The sequence below is a fragment of the Bos javanicus genome, chromosome X (genome assembly GCF_032452875.1).
Source record: "Bos javanicus breed banteng chromosome X, ARS-OSU_banteng_1.0, whole genome shotgun sequence".
NCBI lineage: Eukaryota > Metazoa > Chordata > Mammalia > Artiodactyla > Bovidae > Bos > Bos javanicus.
This window is the reverse complement of record NC_083897.1, coordinates 100,496,059-100,515,722: the sequence shown is the minus strand read 5'-3', so window position 1 is coordinate 100,515,722 and position 19,664 is coordinate 100,496,059. Positions and strand designations below refer to the sequence as shown.

General features: G+C 39.2%; 1 non-coding gene across 1 annotated transcript; it reads left to right on the top strand.

Moving 5' to 3' along the window:
* The first annotated feature begins 19,045 nt into the window (after positions 1-19,045).
* Positions 19,046-19,152, top strand: LOC133243647 (U6 spliceosomal RNA). The gene has a single exon (XR_009735188.1). It is a non-coding gene; the product is annotated as a U6 spliceosomal RNA (small nuclear RNA).
* The last annotated feature ends 512 nt before the right edge of the window (positions 19,153-19,664 follow it).

The window sequence follows — 19,664 nt, the reverse complement described above, 5'->3', positions numbered from 1 at the left end:
TGTGTGACTTATTTCCAAAAATTAGAGTATGTAAAGGAAGGAGTTAAAAGTAACTTTACAATTGAAAAATACATGTGTACCCCAATGTTCATCACAGCACTGTTTATAATAGCCAGGGCATGGAAACAACCTAGATGTCCATCAGCAGATGAATGGATAAGAAAACTGTGGTACATATACACAATGGAATATTACTCAGCTGTTAAAAAGAATACATTTGAATCAGTTCTAATGAGGTGGATGAAACTGGAGCCTATTATACAGAGTGAAGTAAGCCAGAAAGAAAAACACCAATACAGTATACTAACCCATATATATGGAATTTATAAAGATGGTAACGATAACCCTATATGAGAGACAGCAAAAGAGACACAGATGTATAGAACAGTCTTTTGGACTCTGTGGGAGAGGGCGAGAGTGGGATGATTTAGGAGAATGGCATTGAAACTTGTATATTATCATATGTGAAACGAATCGCCAGCCCAGGTTCGATGCATGGGACAGGGTGCTTGGGGCTGGTGTACTGGGATGACCCAGAGGGATGGGATAGGGAGGGAGGTGGGAGTGGGGTTCAGGATGGGGAACACATGTACACCCGTGGCTGATTCATATCAATGTATGGCAAAACCACTACAATATTGTAAAGTAATTAACCTCCAATTAAAATAAATAAATTTATAAACAACAACAACAAAAGTAACTTTGCAGTAGAAAAACCTGATAGATACTGTCTTGGGTGATTAAAGACAACATCAACAGTGATAAATCTTGTTGATAGTATGAACTTTGATATAATGTGAAAAGAAGGGCACTTCACTCTAAATCTGTCCTCCCAAAGTCCTATCGCCCCCAGTCTAACCATGAAGAAAACACCAGGCAAACCCAAACTGAGGGACATTCTACAAAACATCTGAGGGTATTCCTCAAAACTTTCAAGGCCATCAAAAACAAAGACAGTCTGAGAAACTCTCACAGAGTAGAGGAAGCTAAGAATGAATGTCATATGGTATCTTGAATGAGATGCCTGAACACAAAAGGAACAAAAGGGAAAAACTAAGGAAATCTGGATAAAGTATGGTATTTTGCTAATGGTGTATCAGTGTGCTTCCTTAGTTTTAACAAAGGTACCCTAATAATGTAAGAAGCTAAAAATAGGGGAAATAGGGAGAGGGGCATTTAGGAACTCTGTATTATTTTTGCAAATTTTATATAAATCTAAAAGTATCCTAAAATAAAATGGCTATTTACATAAAATAACCTGATAATTATAGAGTTTTATTATAAGTACTATGGAAAAAACAAAACAGAGTAAGGGAGATTGGGTGTAAGGGGAGCTGGGTGCTCTTCTACACAGGGTGCTTAAGGAAGGTCTGTCTGAAGAGCTGACATTTGAACAGGCAAAGGAGGGCAGCAAGCCATGTGGGCATCTGGGGGAAGACTATGCTAGGAAGTGGAATCAACAAGAGCAAAGCATCAGGCGGGAGCTCTCAGGGAGGAGCCTCTTAAAAATGGTCCAGATAAGACAAAAAAGTCTGAACCCTGCTAGTCGTGGGACGGAAGGAGGGAACAGACTTGAGAAATCTTACTTTATGGATCAGGAAGAAGAAAAGAAGAATGGTCCAATAGAAAACAAACTTGTGATTACCAAAGGGGACAAGTGTGTGTGTGCGCTCAGTCACGCAGTCAAGGGGGGGATAAATTAGGAGTTGGGGATGAATACATACATACTACTATATATAAAATAGGTAGATATACTGAATATATTCAGTATCATGTAATAACCTATACTGAGAAATAATATGAAAAAGATATATATATATATATATATATGGAAAACCACTGGACCATTCAGGTATGACCTAAATCAAATCACTTACGATTATACAGTGGAAGTGAGAAATAGATTTAAGGGAGTAGATCTGACAGAGTGCCTGATGAACTATGGACAGAGGTTTGTGACATTGCACAGGAGACAGGGAGCAAGACCATTCCCAAGAAAAAGAAATGCAAAAAAGCAAAATGGCTGTCTGAGGAAGCCTTATAAATAGCTGTGAAAAGAAGAGAAGTGAAAAGAAAAGGAGAAAAGGAAAAATATACCCATTTGAATGCAGAGTTCCAAAGAATAGCAAGGACAGATAAGAAAGCCTTCCTCAGTGATCAATGCAAAGAAATAGAGGAAAACAATAGAATGGGAAAGACTAGAGATCTCTTCAAGAAAATTAGAGATGCCAAGGGAACACTTCATGCAAACATGGGCTCAGTAAAGGACAGAAATAGTATGGACCTAACAGAAGCAGAAGATATTAAGAAGAGGTGGCAACAATACACAGAAGAACTATACAAAAAATCTTTATGACCCAGAATCATGATGGTGTGATCACTCACCTAGAGCCAGACATCCTGGAATGTGAAGTCAAGTGGGCCTTAGGAAGCCTCACTACGAACAAAGCTAGTGGAGGTGATGGAATTCCAGTTGAGCTATTTCAAATCCTACAAGATGATGTTGTGAAAGTGCTGCATTCAATATACCAACAAATTTGGAAAACTCAGCAGTGGCCAGAGGACTGGAAAAGGCCAGTTTTCATTCCAATCCCAAAGAAAGACAATGCCAAAGAATGCTCAAACTACCACACAACTGCACTCATCTCACATGCTAGTAAAGTGATGCTTAAAATTCTCCAAGCCAGGCTTCAGCAATACATGAACCATGAACTTCCAGATGTTCAAGCTGGTTTTAGAAAAGGCAGAGGAACCAGAGATCAAATTGCTAACATCCGCTGGATCATCGAAAAAGCAAGAGAGTTCCAGAAAAATATCTATTTCTGCTTTATTGACTATGCCAAATCCTTTGACTGTGTGGATCACAATAAACTGTGGAAAATTCTGAAAGAGATGGGAATACCAGACCACCTGACCTGCCTCTTGAGAAATCTGTATGCAGGTCAGGAAGCAACAGTTAGAACTAGACATGGAACAACAGACTGGTTCCAAATAGGAAAAGGAGTATGTCAAGGCTGTATATTGTCACCCTGCTTATTTAACTTATATGCAGAGTACATCATGTGAAATGCTAAGCTGGTTGAATCACAGCTAGAATCAAGATTTCTGGGAGAGATATCAGTAGCCTCAGATATGCAGAAACCACCACCCTTATGGCATAAAGTGAAGAAGAACTAAAGAGCCTCTTGATGAAAGTGAAAGAAGAGAGTGAAAAGTTTGGCTTAAAGCTCAACATCAGAAAACTAAGATCATGGCATTCTTTTCCATCACTTCATGGTAAATAGATGGAGAAACAGTGGAAACAGTGGCTGACTTTATTTTTTGCGGCTCCAAAATCACTGCAGATGGTGACTGTAGCCATGTAATTAAAATACGCTTACTCCTTGGAAGAAAAGCTATGACCAACCTAGATAGCATATTAAAAAGCAGAAATATTACTTTGCCAATAACAGTCCATCTAGTCAAGGCTATGGTTTTTCCAGTGGTCATGTATGGATGTGAGAGTTGGGCTATAAAGAAAGCTGAGTGCCAAAGAATTGATCCTTTTGAACTGTGGTGTTGGAGAAGACTCTTGAGAGTCCCTTGGACAGCAACAAGGTCTAACCAGTCCGTCCTAAAGGAGATCAGTCCTGAATATTCATTGGAAGGACTGATGTTGAAGCTGAAACTCCAATACTTTGGCCACCTGATGCGAAGAACTGACTCATTTGAAAAGACCCTGATGCTGGGAAAGACTGAAGGTGGAGGAGAAGGGGACAACAGAGGATGAGATGTTTGGATGGCATCACCGATTCAACGGACATGAGTTTGGGTGAACTCTGGCAGTTGGTGGTGGACAGGGAGGCCTGGTGTGCTGCAGTCCATGGGGCCACAAAGAGTCAGATATGAGTGACTGGCTGAACTGAACTGACCAATATATATTGTACATAACTTTGCTGTATAACTGAAACTAAGAAAGCATTTTAAATCAACTATACTTCAGCTTTTTACAAAAGCATAAGAGAAGAATGATCTAGAAGGAGAAAGGTCCCCCTCACTATGCTATCATGTGGCAGTGCTCAAGGTGCTATGGCTTTGCCACTGCACAGTACATCTGGTCCCCACTGCAGCCCTGGTCTCCTGATCCTCACTTCTAAGAATCAGTATCCTGAGGCCCCAACTAAGAGTTTCCCAGGTCACAGTTCACCAGGACAAAATGAAAAGGTTGAAACTAGGCCTTCTGACTGTATATCCCATAATTTTCCATTTTGCTTCTGTCCCACAATACTTTGTGTGAGAGTACCAAAGCATCTGGGCTTCCCTGGTGGCTCAGAGGTTAAAGTGTCTGCCTCCGATGTGGGAGACCTGGGTTTGATCCCTGGGTCGGGAAGATCCCGTGGAGAAGGAAATGGTAACCCACTCCAGTATTCTTGCCTGGAGAATCCCATGGACGGAGAAGGCTGGTAGTCTACAGTCCACGGGGTTGCAAAGAGTTGGACACGGCATCTGGAAGGAGCAAATATCGTGTGGTCCCCTGAATCCTAGGAAGTCTAATGGGACAAGTTGCCACCCCACCAAACACTGGGAACAGGTCCTAGTCTAGTTTACACCTGACTCAGAAAAACTTTTAAGAACATCTTATAATTCTTGATATTAATAACGTCACTTTATAATATGCATACAGAAGGTCCAGAGGACAGGTTTCTGCTACTCTCTTACCATCCTTTCAAATGGATCTTTGTGCCTCATGCCTCATATTGTGTGTGTGTGTGTGCACGTGCGCATATATGTATCTCCTACATTGCTAGATTACAGAATGTAAGTTCCTCTTTCTTCTTTTCTCATTTGTACACATGTTCTTAAGGTTGCTGAGGGCTGTAACTGCCTCAAGCAAATTTTCTCAGGCCTAACAACAGCTGACTCCCCGCTAAGTGCTTAGCTGAGAGTAAAACCAACCACAGGAAATGATCATGCTAAAGTACCACCCTTTTAGGTGCTCAGACCTCAAGGAGATAATGGTGGAGGTGGGGAACAGGAGAGAACTCAAAGTTATCTATCTGAGTTCCCTTCAAATCTATTTGATTATGAGACCATGTTAAAATTAATATTATTGGGCTTCTGAATCATCAGGCTCCAGAAACCACAACATATCAAGATTCTTCTATGCTCTCTGCCTCTAATTTCAAAACATTTCCAACTTATTTTATCCCAAACTTCTTAGTGGTGGATTCAAGCCCATCTTAGAAAGGCCTCATGTATACCTATGGCCAATTTATGTTGCTGTATGGCATAAACCATCACAATATTGTAAAGATACTATCCTCCAATTAAAATAAATAAATAAATGTTTAAAAAAGAAAGGCATCCTATCGTGCTATCTCTTCACTTCTTCCCGAGCTTGGTCCCACGTTAACTCTGTGCCACCCCACTCTTGGCCCCATAGAGCAGAATTTCTTCTCATCCCTGAACCCCACCCCTAACCCTCTTCTGAATGGTTACATGGAGTGTTCCCTAGCATTTTGGAAGCTTCTGGGTATTGGGCCTTTCAGAATCTTATAGCATTGAGAAATTTGAGTGTGTGGAAAGATTTTTTTTTTCTTAAGTAAAGAGGAAAATGTTAAAACGCTTATCAGTCCATAAGGATTTAAATTTTCTAACAATCTAATTTAACTTGATCCTTCTTCATTTATTAATAGATTTCAGAGCAGTGTCTTCCTTCCCTCTTTTACCCACTCTCTTCTCTCCTTCCGAAAAGATGTATATTAATTACATAATCCTCAGGCTTAGTTGCTCAGAAGTGGATTAGGAGACCTCTTCAACTGTTACATTATTTTCTGTTCCTGAAAGGAAATAATTGGAACATCTACGTCTTGGAGAAAGACAGGACAATGAAGGTGTTAAATTAAACTGTCTGAGAACTGACTTCCTCGACAGCTCTGATTCAGGCCTCCCAAAATGTCGCACACTATGACTCATGCTTCCTTCTGGAAATGAGAAAACTTCCTCACCACCCTGATCTAAGCTGCCTGCTTTTGGTCCTCCGTGCTCTCAGGAAGGGATTGAGTTGTATGTTACATTTTTTCCATGGTGGGCAAGGAAACCCATCTTTTGTTTTTCCAAAAGGAGAAACACACACACATACACACACACAGGATGACACACTGAAAATCCTGAACATTAATACCAGGCAGAGAATCAATACCATCACCCCCACCCTTCGTACCCCTGGAAAATAAATAAATGATCTAAGAATTGTAAAAACAAGAGGGAGCTGACTTTTTTAACCATTTATGTTACAAAGCTTTTTTTTTTTTTAAGCTCAGTTTTCTAAGGGAAGAAATGCATAGTAACTTTGCAAAGCTAATGTTTTTATTATTCAAGGTAGTCTTAAAGAATTTGGATGTTGTAGGTAGCTAAAATTCAGTTCTAAGCAGTGCTGATATATTTTCCAGGGATACTGCATTCCCCATGTATTAAGATGCTGGGAGGAAGAGCAAACTTGGGGCACAGAAAAGAGAGGGAAAATGAGGAGAGGAAGGAGTATAATTGCCAACAATATTCTGTTCTGAAATCTGCTCTAGATTGTCCCATAGCAGCCCCAAGTATAAATGTGTGCCCATCTGCATAATACTCATTAAAAAAATACTGTTTACTACACCTGAGACTATCGCAACATTGTTAATCAGCTATACTGCAATATAAAATAAAAAGTTTTTAAAAATAATAATAATAACTGGGCACTTTTTATTATTAAATTCAGATGAACATCCTAGGCAGCTATTCCTTTTTCAACCTCTCTCACTGAATTTTATTTCTACTTATATTTTCTTTTATGATAAAAAATTGTCTTCTTTATAATAGTTATGGAATATCACAGAACAGTGTCCTTCCTATTGGGTAAATTTTTTAAAATAAATTTTTAAAAATGCTATTTACTAGAGTGAAAAAGCTCCTAGGATATTAACTCAGTATAAACATTTGCCATATGATGAATAAGAATTTATTTTGAAGGTAAGGAATTTGAGATCAGAAATTTTAATATTTTTCTATTTTCCAGCTAAATTAGGTTGAAATTTTGACAAATACTATATATATAGAGAGAGGAAAATGTTATATATATATATTATATATATATAATGTTTATGAAATAAAGAATGGTATGCATATTTATACAGGGAATCCCTAGTGGCTCAGAGGTAAAGAATCCACCTGCAATGCAGGAGATGTGGGTTTGATTCCTCAGTAGGGAAGACACCCTGGAGAAGGAAATGGCAACCCACTCCAGTATTCTTGTCTGGAGAAGCCCATGGACAAAGGAGCCTGGTGGGCTACAGTCCATGGGGTTGTAAGAGTTGGTCATGATTTAGCAACTAGTCCACTACCAGCATGCCTATCTATTTATAAGCCTTGCATTTGCTCTCTGAGTCTTCATGCATAATGATTGAGGAGAAAATTGCCTTACACACTTCATCTCTTTTTCTTTCCTTACAAGACAACAGGTATCAGTTCTGAGTTCTATTCCCAGATCCACTACTGAGTTACTGTGGGCTAGTAATTTAATTGAAAGTAGGAGGATGGATCAGATGACTTCCAAAGACCGTTGCAATTTTAAGATTTTGTTTACAGCCATAGGATTTCTCTTCCTCTTTTCAAAGGAAACACCAAGATGTATTGCCTGTTCTTGCTGACAGCTCTTGACTGTCACCCAGGGACCCCAGTGGCTCTGTCAAGCTCCCAGTCCTAGGAGATAGGGCTCAAGAACAGGGCACTCACCCATCCACTCTTTCTGGACCCTCCTCTTCACTGGCAGATCAGCTGGCCTTTGGCCTGATTCTGAGAGGGTTTGAGAGGTTTGAGGCAGGACTCCTATTCTTCCTTGATCACTGTTGATTTGCATTCCTTTCAAACAATTTTATGAGTAGATAGAAGCCCCCATTCATGTCACACACATTTATGAGTGCTTGTTATATTCTTAAATCACTGTGCCAAACCCTGGATATAAGACATACTTGGGTAAGCCCTTAACCTCCATGAGCCTACAAGTAATTACACAATTGTGCTTTAGATCAGGGATGCAGAGAAACCCAAAATAGTTCTCTATCAAATAACAATGGCCTCTGAAGTTTCACCAGTAATAATACATTCTTTGAGTCTTTTAAGTTCCTTGGACTTTGAAAGTACTTTACTATAAATTTTTAAAAGTACTTGGAATGAGGGAAGAGCCTGTTATGGCCCTAAAGGAATGAGGTGAAGAGGAGGAGGAGCTGGGGAGTGGTGAAGAGATATCAAAGAGAGACCAAGGCAATTAACAAGCACAGAGAGAATGGGTCCCAAAAAGTCAATGCTAATAGAAGACAAAAAGTTCTAATTAATACATTAAATTAAGGTCTGTTCTGATGGTAGCGTATTATCAGTTGGTCAGCCTGCTGCAAACATTGAACTACTGCCATGTTCCAGGCGCTATTCTAGGTGCTGGTGATATATCAATGAACATGACATCAGTGAACATAACTGCTGAATGAAAGGAGCTTAAAATTTATAGATAAGAAGAAAGGCAGGAAGGGAGAGAGAGAAGAAGGTAATTTCAGAGCTTAATAATCACCAACCACTAAAGGGATAAAAGAGAACGATGATACCATGTGTGACTGGGAAGAGTGGGAGTGGCTACTGTAGCTGAGGTGGTCAGAGGAGAATTTTCAAGGAGGTAGTATTTGAGCTAAGGCCTGAATAATGAGATATAGGTAGACTTGTAAATATTTGGGGGAAGAGTTATATTATTAATAAGTTAAATGAATAGCAAATGTGAAGACAGCCCGGTTGAGTGTCAGAAAGAAGTTTGGTGTGACTGGAGCACAATGGGTGGGAGGAGAGAATTATAGGAGATGAGGCTGAGAGTTGGGCAGGGGCCATCTCATGCAGGCTAAGCTGATATCCTAATAATAATAACATTAATAGCAGAATCTGGCATTTATTGCAACCTTGCACCATGCCAAACACTTTCTGTGGATTAGCTTCTTTGTCACATCTAGTCCACAAGATGGGTGCTACTTCCACTGAGCTCTCCAGAATATGACTGCAAAACTAGTTCTAGTTATTAAATATTTTACTCTATTGATATACTAAAGAAATTGGTGGACTCAGATACCTTGTTGTACACATACAAAATAAAGCATGCCCAGTATCATCATTCAACTTAAAGTCTCGAGGGCACTATGGAAGGGACTCTCTTTAAAAGTCTGTGTAAGGAAAGAATGCCATTTGCAGCAACATGAATGGACCTAGAGATTATCATATTAAGTGAAGTAAGTCAGACAAAGACAAATGTCATATGATATCATTTAGACATGGAGTCTAAAAAAATGATACAAATGAACTTATTTACAGACTCACAGACTTAGAGAATGAAATTATGATTGCCAGAGGGGAAGGGTAGTGGGGAGAGAGAGATTTGGAGTTTGGGATCAACATGTACACATGTACACACTGCTGTATTTAAAATGGAGAACCAACAAGGACCTACTGTAAGGCACAGGGAACTCTGTTTAATATTATGTAACACCTTAAATGGGAAAAGAGTTTGAAAGAGAATAGATATGTGTATATGTATAACTGAATCACTTTGCTGTACAACTGAAACTAACATCACATTATTAATAAAATACACTCCAATATAAAGTAACAAGTTTTTTTTTTAAAGTCTGTGTAAGAGTGGAGAGCAATGCCTGAGAGTAATGAATGTCCTCTATGCGGCTGCATGAGATGGGGAGATGATCTTGCATTATCCAGGTGGGTCCAATGTAATCACAAGCTTCCTTCTAAGAGGGAGGCAGGAGAGTTAGTATCAGTGATTTGATGTAAGGAGGACTCAATCCACCATTTCTGGCCTCAAAGATAGAGAAAGAGGTCATGAACCAAGGAATGCAGACAGGCTCTACAGTCAGAGGAAAAAGCAAGGGAATGAATTCTGCCCCCAGAGGCTCCTAAAGGAGCCACCCTGCTGATACCTTGACCTTAGTTCAATTAGACTGATTCTGGACTTTGACTTCCAGAACCATAAGAAAAATACATTAGTGTTGTTTTGAGCCACTAAATCTGTGGTAATTTCTCTCTCTCTTTTCTTTTTTTTTTTTTTTTGATAACTCTGTGAAAGCATGGAGTCCTAACCACCGGACCACCAGGGAATTCCTGATTCTAGTTTTGTTTTAAAGAAATGTGCCATCTACCAGCACCACATTTGTTCTCTGAAAAATGTGGCACAAAACTGCCACTTTTTTCTTTACTCCATGAATGGTATTCTCTGAAAGTACAAAATATGCTTTGGATCTAGAGCCATGGGCCATACACACCAGCAAATCTCACAACCCTCATTCATTGAGTAAATACAAAGGGAGCCGTGAGAACTTTAAAGTTGGAGTCACAGCCTCCTAGGTTTGAGGGGGATCTTAAAGATCATTTAACTTCCCCTGTGAGAACAAACATCTCAGGAGTGGGATATGGTGGGGATCAGTCCTTTGCCAGATTAAATTGTGTCTTTGTAAGTTCTCACATGTCCCTAAAATAAATACAGAAAGATGGACCATCCCTAGGGCTACTCTGCTTCCCAGGTGGCGCTAGTGGTAAAGAACCCACCTGCCAGTACAGGTTAGACATGACAGACGCGAGTTCGATCCCGGGGACGGGAAGATCCCCTCGAAGAGGGCAATGGCAACCCATTACAGTATTCTTCCCTGGAGAAATACATGGACAGAGGGGCTTGGTGGGCTGCAGTCCATGGGGTCGCAAAGAGTGGTACAGGACTGCAGCGACTTAGCACAAAGGGCACACTGGAGCACTACTCTGGAGCAGTGAGAAATAGGCCTCTTGGTCTATTCATGTAAGAGGATCTGGGATGCCCAACTTCTGAAGATGAACACTATTCCATTTCCCATTAGCCTGAGCTATGCCAACAATTTATTGAAGTTTTGAAGCTACTGTTGCTACAGAAGCTAACCAAGCAGATGAAATATTGATGTTCTTAGAAGAGATGATTAAATAATTAGAGAAAATAATTATCTACATCAAACAAAGAGTCTAGGAGAACTACACACTGCAGATTTCTTTCTAATCTAACACTGAGTAACAAACATTGTGGTTTAAGGTACTATAAAAAAAGTTCTTCTTCAGCTTTTTTTGAGTTTAGCAAAGTAACAATCACGGGGATTTTTTTTTTTTTTTTAAGATATGAAACTATTTGTTCTCAAGTTAAATAATTGACTAAACTACCTTCGTGAGTCAAAAAATCTCTTAATGGTAACAATAACCCGGTGTACGAGACAGCAAAAGAGACACTGATGTATAGAACAGTCTTATGGACTCTGTGGGAGAGGGAGAGGGTGGGAAGATTTGGGAGAATGACATTGAAACATGTAAAATATCATGTAAGAAACGAATTGCCAGTCCAGGTTCGATGCACGATACTGGATGCTTGGGGCTAGTGCACTGGGACGACCCAGAGGGATGGTATGGGGAGGGAGGAGGGAGGAGGGTTCAGGATGGGGAACACATGTATACCTGTGGCGGATTCATTTCGATATTTGGCAAAACTAATACAATTATGTAAAGTTTAAAAATAAAATAAAATTAAAAAAAAAATCTCTTAAAAGTCTGACCCTGAAAGATTGGTATAATTTCCCTTCTCTCATATTATAACCTCAGATTACAAAATCCCGTTTAAACTTCTCTTTTCTTTGAAATAAATGAGAAGCAGGAAAGTGAAACTAAAACACTGGTATAAATATGGAGCTTTTCTAGAAGTGCAAAAAAAAAATCAGCATGCATACAATTTCTTAGTAGTACAAATATTTCAATAGATCTTTTTGAAAAGTTCAACACAAAGAAAATCCACTTAACCCTTAATAAAAATGCTCTCCGTATTTGCTTTTCTCTTCTTGGCTTTCTACAGTTAGAATGCAGCAAGCATAAGCTTTTTCAAGTGAACTTCTGCCTTGTAAATCAATGATATCGGTGATGTTTCTTACTTTTTGTGTCAAGTTGCTTAGTGATGGTACCATAACTTTTAAGGGTTTGTAGTGTGTTAAGAAAACAATGAATATTTAGATGCTAGTTAATAATGTCTGACCAATTTAGAGATTTCTTTTTTTTTTTTTTTTTGCCAAAACCGGGAGTCTTTTTTATAAAAGGTCTCTTAAGTCAAGGCACGTTAAACTTTGAATTGAAAGGTCACTAAAAGACACTGACATATGGCTGATTCACATTGTTGTATGGCATAAAGCAACACAACATTGCAAAGCAAGTATCCTCCAATTTAAAAAAGAAAAACAAAAAATAGTGAAAGAAAAAGACACTGAGATTTTCAATTAAGTGTAATTCCCTTTTGGAGAAAGATATCACTACTGATTCTCTGCATGAATATTCTTTGGGAATGATAAAAAAAAGTGTATGAGGGGCAAGGTTCTTTAAGATCAGAAAGAACATCAGGGTCATTGGTACATTTATGTATAGCCTGTATGATGTGTTAAATAATGGGCTTTTAGGTTTGTGAACCTGGCTTGGTGGGTAGAGAAATCTGGCTACTGCTTCTCTGGAAAGAAATTAGTGAGCTCGTGTCCTCTGAGGGCTTCCCTGGTGGCTCAGACAGTAAAGAATCTGCCTGCAATGCCAGAGACCCGGGTTCTATCCCTGGGTGAGGAAGATCCCCTGGAGGAGGGCATGGCAACCCACTCAAGTATTCTTGCCTGGAAAATCCCATGGACAGAGGATCCTGGTAGGCTACAGTTCATAGGGTTGCAAAGAGTTGGACATGACTCAAGTGACTTAGCACACATGCATGTCCTCTGATAGCTCTGTTGACTAGGAACCTTCAGTCTTCCATGCCCTGGGTGAAAGCCTCTCGGGAAAATTCCAGGAGACTGAAGGAGTTGAGAAGCTTCCTTGCTACATATGACATGCTCAATAAAACTACAAGTAGGTCCTAGTCTCCACAGAAATCTTTTATCCTCTCTTCATTTCCAAGCAAAGACTAGCCATTAGACAAATTATGAAGTAGGTGAAGTTAATCTCTCTCTCTCTTTTTTTTTTTTTTTGAAGTTAATCTCTTGTATCCTCATTTTCTCCTTTTCTCTTCTGAGGGGAACTCACCCCTAACCAATCAGATGCCCTGTAAACTAACATGACATCACTCTCAGACCACCAATGGCTTCCCATCTTTAGAATAAAATAGAAATAAATTTAATTTATTTTTAATAAATAAATAAATTTTATAATAAATAAATAAATTTTATAATAAATAAATAAATTTTATAATCAGATCAGATCAGATCAGTTGCTCAGTCGTGTCTGACTCTTTGTGACCCCATGAATCGCAGCACGCCAGGCCTCCCTGTCCATCACCAACTCCCAAAGTTCACTCAGACTCACGTCCATCGAGTCAGTGATGCCATCCAGCCATCTCATCCTCTGTCGTCCCCTTCTCCTCTTGCCCCCCATCCCTCCCAGCATCAGAGTCTTTTCCAATGAGTCAACTCTTCGCATGAGGTGGCCAAAGTACTGGAGTTTCAGCTTTAGCATCATTCCTTCCAAATAAATAAATACATTTAATTTATTAATTTAATTAAATAAAATTTTAGAATAAAATCCAAAGTACATACCATGGCCAACAAGACCCTACATGATCTGACCCCTGCCTGCCTTTCCATCTTTATCTGCTACCACTCTCCCCTTCCCTCACTGCTCCTGTGACACTGAGATATTTGCTGTTTCCCTAACAGGCCAAGTAGGACCCCATCCAAGGCCTTTGCACTTGCTATTCCCCGAGCCTGGAAAGCACTTCCCATGGGCAAGGATATGGCTACCTTCTTCACTCTTTAGGCCTCTACTCAAATTTCACTTTCCCAGAGTTGGCACTGCCTAACAACCAACATAAATAGCTTACTCTCTCTCTCTCTTTTTTTTGCTTCACTTCATTTTGTTTTGTTTTTGGCAACATCACGTGGCTTGCAGGAACCTAGCTCCCTGACCCAGGTGGTCCAGTGGTGAGGACTCTGTACTTTCACTGCCAAGAGCCCAGGTTCAATCCCAGGTCAGGGAACTAAGATCCCACAAGATGCACGGCACAGCCAAAATAAAATAAAGCTGATATTTAAAAAGATAAAATAAATAGCCCATTCTCCCATTACGGTGCATCATTGTTTATCCTCTCATCCTGCTTTATTTTCATCTCCCTGGTCATTAGTATAACACTCTAGAGGAAATCCTCACTTTACATGGTATTGAGGGATCCCCAAAATGGTCATACAATCATGCAAAGCATTCTTAACAAATGGGAGAAATTATGATTGCTCCATGAAAGACCATTAAAACTTTTGGTCAAAACATTAAAACTCTATCATTGATTATAAACATATATAGAAATGTGAAAAAACTTGTATAATAAAAATTTATTTACTACATTGTAATTAAAACATTAGGAATATCAAGAATTTAAATGTTCCATTTCTTTATAGAAAACATAAAAGTTGAATGGACATTTCTCAAAAGAAGATATACAGGTGGCGGAAAGGTATGTGAAAAGATTTTCAGCATCTCTAAATCATTACTGAAATGCAAATCAGAACACAATGAGGTACTGTTGCAAATCCATTAAGATGGCTGTCTATTTAAAAAGAAAAACAAAATAACAGGTGTTGTTGAGGATGTGGAGAAATTAGAACCTGGTGTGTTGCTTTAGAGATGTAAAAAGGTACAGCCACTATGGAAGATAGCATGGCAGCGCCTCAAAAAATTAAACATAGAATTATACTATGATTCAACAATTCTAGTTTCACATTTAGGTGTATGTATGAAAGAATTAAAAACTAAGGACTTGAATAGATATTTGCACACCAAGACTCATGGCAGCATTATTCATAATAGCCAAAATGTATGAAACATCTAAAAATGGGATAAATAAAATGTAGTATATACATATACTGAAATACTTTTCAGCCTAAAAAAGAAAGTGAATTCTGACACATTACAACATTAATGAACCTTAAAGACATTATTCTGGGGGACTTCCCTGGTGGTCCAGTGGTTAAGAATCTGCCTTCCAATGCAGGGGACACAGGTTCAGTCTCTGGTCAGGGAACTAAGATCCCACAAGATCCCACATGCTGCTGGGCAATAAGTTTGTGTGCCACATCTAAGACTCAATGCAGCCAAATAAATAAAGTAAAATGCATTAAAAAATTAAATTAAAAGACATTATGCTGAGCTAAATAAGTCAATCACAAAAAGATATATACTATATGTATGTCTCCACTTATATGAGGTATCTTGAGTAGTGATATTCATTGAGAAAGAAAGTAGAATAGAGGCTACCAGGAACTGGGGGAAAGGCAATGAGGAATTAGTGTTTAATCGATACAGATTTTCAGTATAGGATGATTAAAAAGTTCTGGACATGGATATTGGTGATGGTTGTACAACAATGTCAACATACTTAATGATACTTTACATTTAAAAATGGTTAAAATAGTAAATTTTATATTACAGATATATATATATATTTGCCAATTGAAATAATTTATAAAGAGTAGTGTGAACAGTGTTTGCCTCTTTCTTCTCATTGTAAAATTTATGACATGGAGAAAACATTATTTATATTCTTTGGTGAACAGTCATACCCCTTTTTAAGTTTGGAGCAGCTTCTAATATTCTGTCCGTTGTGTTTCCAATGTCATGAAAAATCTGTAAGAGTTCCTTTAATGTGAAGTTTTCGCTGGTGTGCTTTCCTCTGGGACATCCTCATCCTTTTCATCACAAGTCACACTCACTTTCTTCATTTAAGCCCATAAAGTTGCCTTTTCAAGTTCCTCTGGCTGCAAATCTAGAGCCTCTCAGAGGCACTGTTCCCTTTATCTCACAGTCAGCTTTTTATTCTATAACTCCATTTACTTTCTATTGTTCAGTTGCCAAGTCATGTCTGACTCTTCCTGACCACATGGACTGCAGCATGCCAGGCTTCCCTGTCCCTCACCATCTCCCAGAGCTTGCCCAAGTTCATGTCCATGTCCATGTTACTTTCTATTAAAAACTTATAAAATTACTTACACAGAGCGGTAAAAGTTCCTGACATGCTGTGTGCATACTACTTGCTATATGCTTGAATATTTTCAACTGCGTGACATGTATTTCTTTCAAAATTCAGCTAAAAAATTGCATGAAATTATATATATATATATATATCTCCAGTTTTATCACCAACAACCTGTTAATAAAGTCCATCTGAGTGAGTGAAAGTCGCTCAGTCATGTCCGACTCTTTGTGACCCCATGGACTATACAGTCCATGGAATTCTCTAGGCCAGAATACTGGAGTGGGTAGCCTTTCCCTTCTCCAGGGGATCTATCCAACCCAGGGATTTAACCCAGGTCTTCCACATTAGAGGTGGATTCTTTACCAGATGAGCCACGAGGGAAGCCCGTCTACTAAGCTTTAAAGGTTGAAAAAAACCCAGGGTCCATTAGATGCGATTGTGTTTGGTGGTAAAAAACAAACTTTCACATTTCTATTCAAGAGAATCAAGGTGACCTGGAGCATTATCCAATAGCAGTAGTGTTTTAATAGTTGAATTATTGTGCCTTCAATATTTCTCTGTCACTGGAAGACAAGGAGACAACTGAACTGCATGTTTTGCTCTTCTTGTGTGAACTGAACAACAGATGAGTAGTGACCGGCCACTGACTGACTTTGAAAGGAACAACTAGTGGGACTTCTCTGGTGGTCCAGTGGTTAAGACTCTGCACTCCCAATGCAGGGGACCCTGGTTTGTTCCCTGGTCAGAGAACTGGCTCCCACGTGCTGCAGCTAAGAGTTTACATGCCACAACTAAGAAAGATCCCACATGCTGCAAGGAAGACTGCAAGTCCCTTGTCAACTAAGACTCGGCCCAGGCAAACAAATAACTATTTTTCTAAAAAAAAAAAAAAAAAGTATGTGATTGGTCACTGACCATACCATAACAAACATTTGTGGACTGGAGAGATAGCAGTGAAATTTGTATTTTATGCAATTGCTCTTAATTAGTATATGGTAATGACTGAAATTTGAAGTGTGTTATTGGTTGACTATTCTTAACTCAACTATGGTGATTGAAATTCATATAAATCAGAACAATGTAAACTGAGGCCTATCTGTATTATAGATCTATTTATTTGTTTGTTGTGTTTCCCCCACCATAATGTAAGTTACGTGGGATGGAGACTTAGCCTATTTCTGTTGTTCAGTTGCTCAGTCATGTCCAACTCTTTGCAACCCCATGGACTATAGCACGCCAGGCTTCCCTGTCTGTTTCACTTCTAGTTATATTCCCAATGCCATAGGACCAAGTCATAATAGGGGTTGAACAAATACTTGCAGAAAAGGAGGAGAGACAGGGAATGGAAGAAAGGAGGAAGGAAGGGGAGAGGGAGGTAAGATCATTAAGTTAGATCAACTATCATGATCTACAGAGAAGTGAAACAACTTTCCCGAAGGCACCTAGCTCTCCAAGGTTCTGACTTGAGCTGTGACATATATCCTGTAAGCTACATTGTTCTTTTTACTCTCTTCTTCTCTCCAAACCTATTTCAAGTTATGTATTCACATGAAGATGTGACTAACAACATATTGGGGCCTTAATCACTTGACCTTTGAGGAGGGATGAGAGCCTTACGTCAGCAGACCACAGTCCTGTGGGGGGAGGTGACATTAGGGTCTTCCCAGACTCCGTAGTATCAGACCACAGAGCCTACTAATTCTTAGTCTATGTCAAACTATTTGCATTTTCTTTCCTAAATGTCCTTGTGTGGTGCTACAATCAGAGAGTACAGGATGCTGGGGTTTTTCTCTGAGTATCTCACTCCCTTTAAGTTAGGTTTCTAATTTACTCATGGGGCTCCAGTGTCCCAGAGCAGATGGGCAGCCTGGCTAACTCAGAGGAGAAAAGACTGACTTCAGATGAAAAACTTCTGTTTCTGTGACTAAGGACTTAGTCAGCTACCTGGTTTAGGATGTACTATTTGTCAGAAAGTAGATCTGGAGGAAGTATCACTCATTCTGGCTAGAGTAATGGGTTTTCAGTGCGTTCTTTACTCATGAAATTCAAAAAGAACAGGGTGCCAGTTTAACCTTGTGGTTGAGGTTATGAATGAGAAAGGAAGTTTAAATTACCCAAGGAGGCTGTCCCCTTAATCAGAGTTTCAGAGCATTCCAGACTCTTGTGTCAATTAAAGCACATTGAACTTCAATAAAATAACAAAAAGGCAAGCACTGGTCTGTTTTGAGACCCCCCCCACCTTCTCCTAATGTTCTGCTCAATGCGCTCTCTCCTCACTCCCTCCTCCTTCCTTCTCTCTTTCCCTCTTTCTCTTTGTTTTTCTCTCTTTCTTTCCTTCCTTCTTTCCTTAAAAAAAGCACCTATTCTTTATAAGAATAAAATTACTTAAGTAATTAAATGGAAATGGCCTTAGCGGATCTTGTTTAAGTTTCTAAATCCAAGCTCTACATCAACAATTATACATCATCTTTAATTTTCAGATCTTTTGCTTTTTCCCCTTTCCTTTGCCATCTTCCTCTGGTACCTTCAGATCACGGTACTTTGGATCTCCCACTAATGGTTTGAACCTGAGAAAGAAAGAGAGGTCAGTGGTGCCTGAGCCTCTTCTTGTTAGATGCTCTTATAGAAAGTTTGGTGAAAAGAATTAGTTGGCTAGAATTAGTCTTCAGTTTGGTACATGTCCAACATCTGTGCTTTTCCTGGTTGTCATTAGCATAAATATTTGAGAGTCAACAACTGAAAGAATTTGAAAAACTTATTGACTGAAGATTTTTGTCATAGACACTCCATTTCAACTGGCATCTTCCACTCTTTAAGAGGTCTCTCATTTTAAACAGTACTTTCTTCATTTGTCCTAGTGAATTTCAGTTATGTACAAGCCCTGTAGGGAGATACAGAGATGGATAGGACACAGTTCCTACCCTTACAACTGAAAACCATCCAAGGAAATAAGAGTCAGGCTGGCCAAGAGCTGAATAAAAGCACAGGGCTGTGCTCGCTTCGGCAGCACATATACTAAAATTGGAACGATACAGAGAAGATTAGCATGGCCTCTGCGCAAGGATGACACGCAAATTCGTGAAGCGTTCCATATTTTTAAGTAAGCCAGAAGGAAAAACATAAATACAGTATACTAACGCATATATATGGAATTTAGAAAGATGGTAACAATAACCCGGTGTACGAGACAGCAAAAGAGACACTGATGTATAGAACAGTCTTATGGACTCTGTGGGAGAGGGAGAGGGTGGGAAGATGTGGGAGAATGGCAATGAAACATGGAAAATATCATGTAGGAAACGAGTTGCCAGTCCAGGTTCGATGCATGATGCTGGATGCTTGGGGCTGGTGCACTGGGACGGCCCAGAGGGATGGTATGGGGAGGGAGGAGGGAGGAGGGTTCGGGATGGGGAACACATGTATACCTGTGGCGGATTCATTTTGATATTTGGCAAAACTAATACAATTATGTAAAGTTTAAAAATAAAATAAAATTGGAAGAATAAAAAAAAAAAAAAAAGCACAGGGCTAAAATAATAGTAAAAGAAAACATTGAGCAAGACAAGGGGCATGCAGACCTTGTTTAATTTTCAGGTCACCACTGTAGACA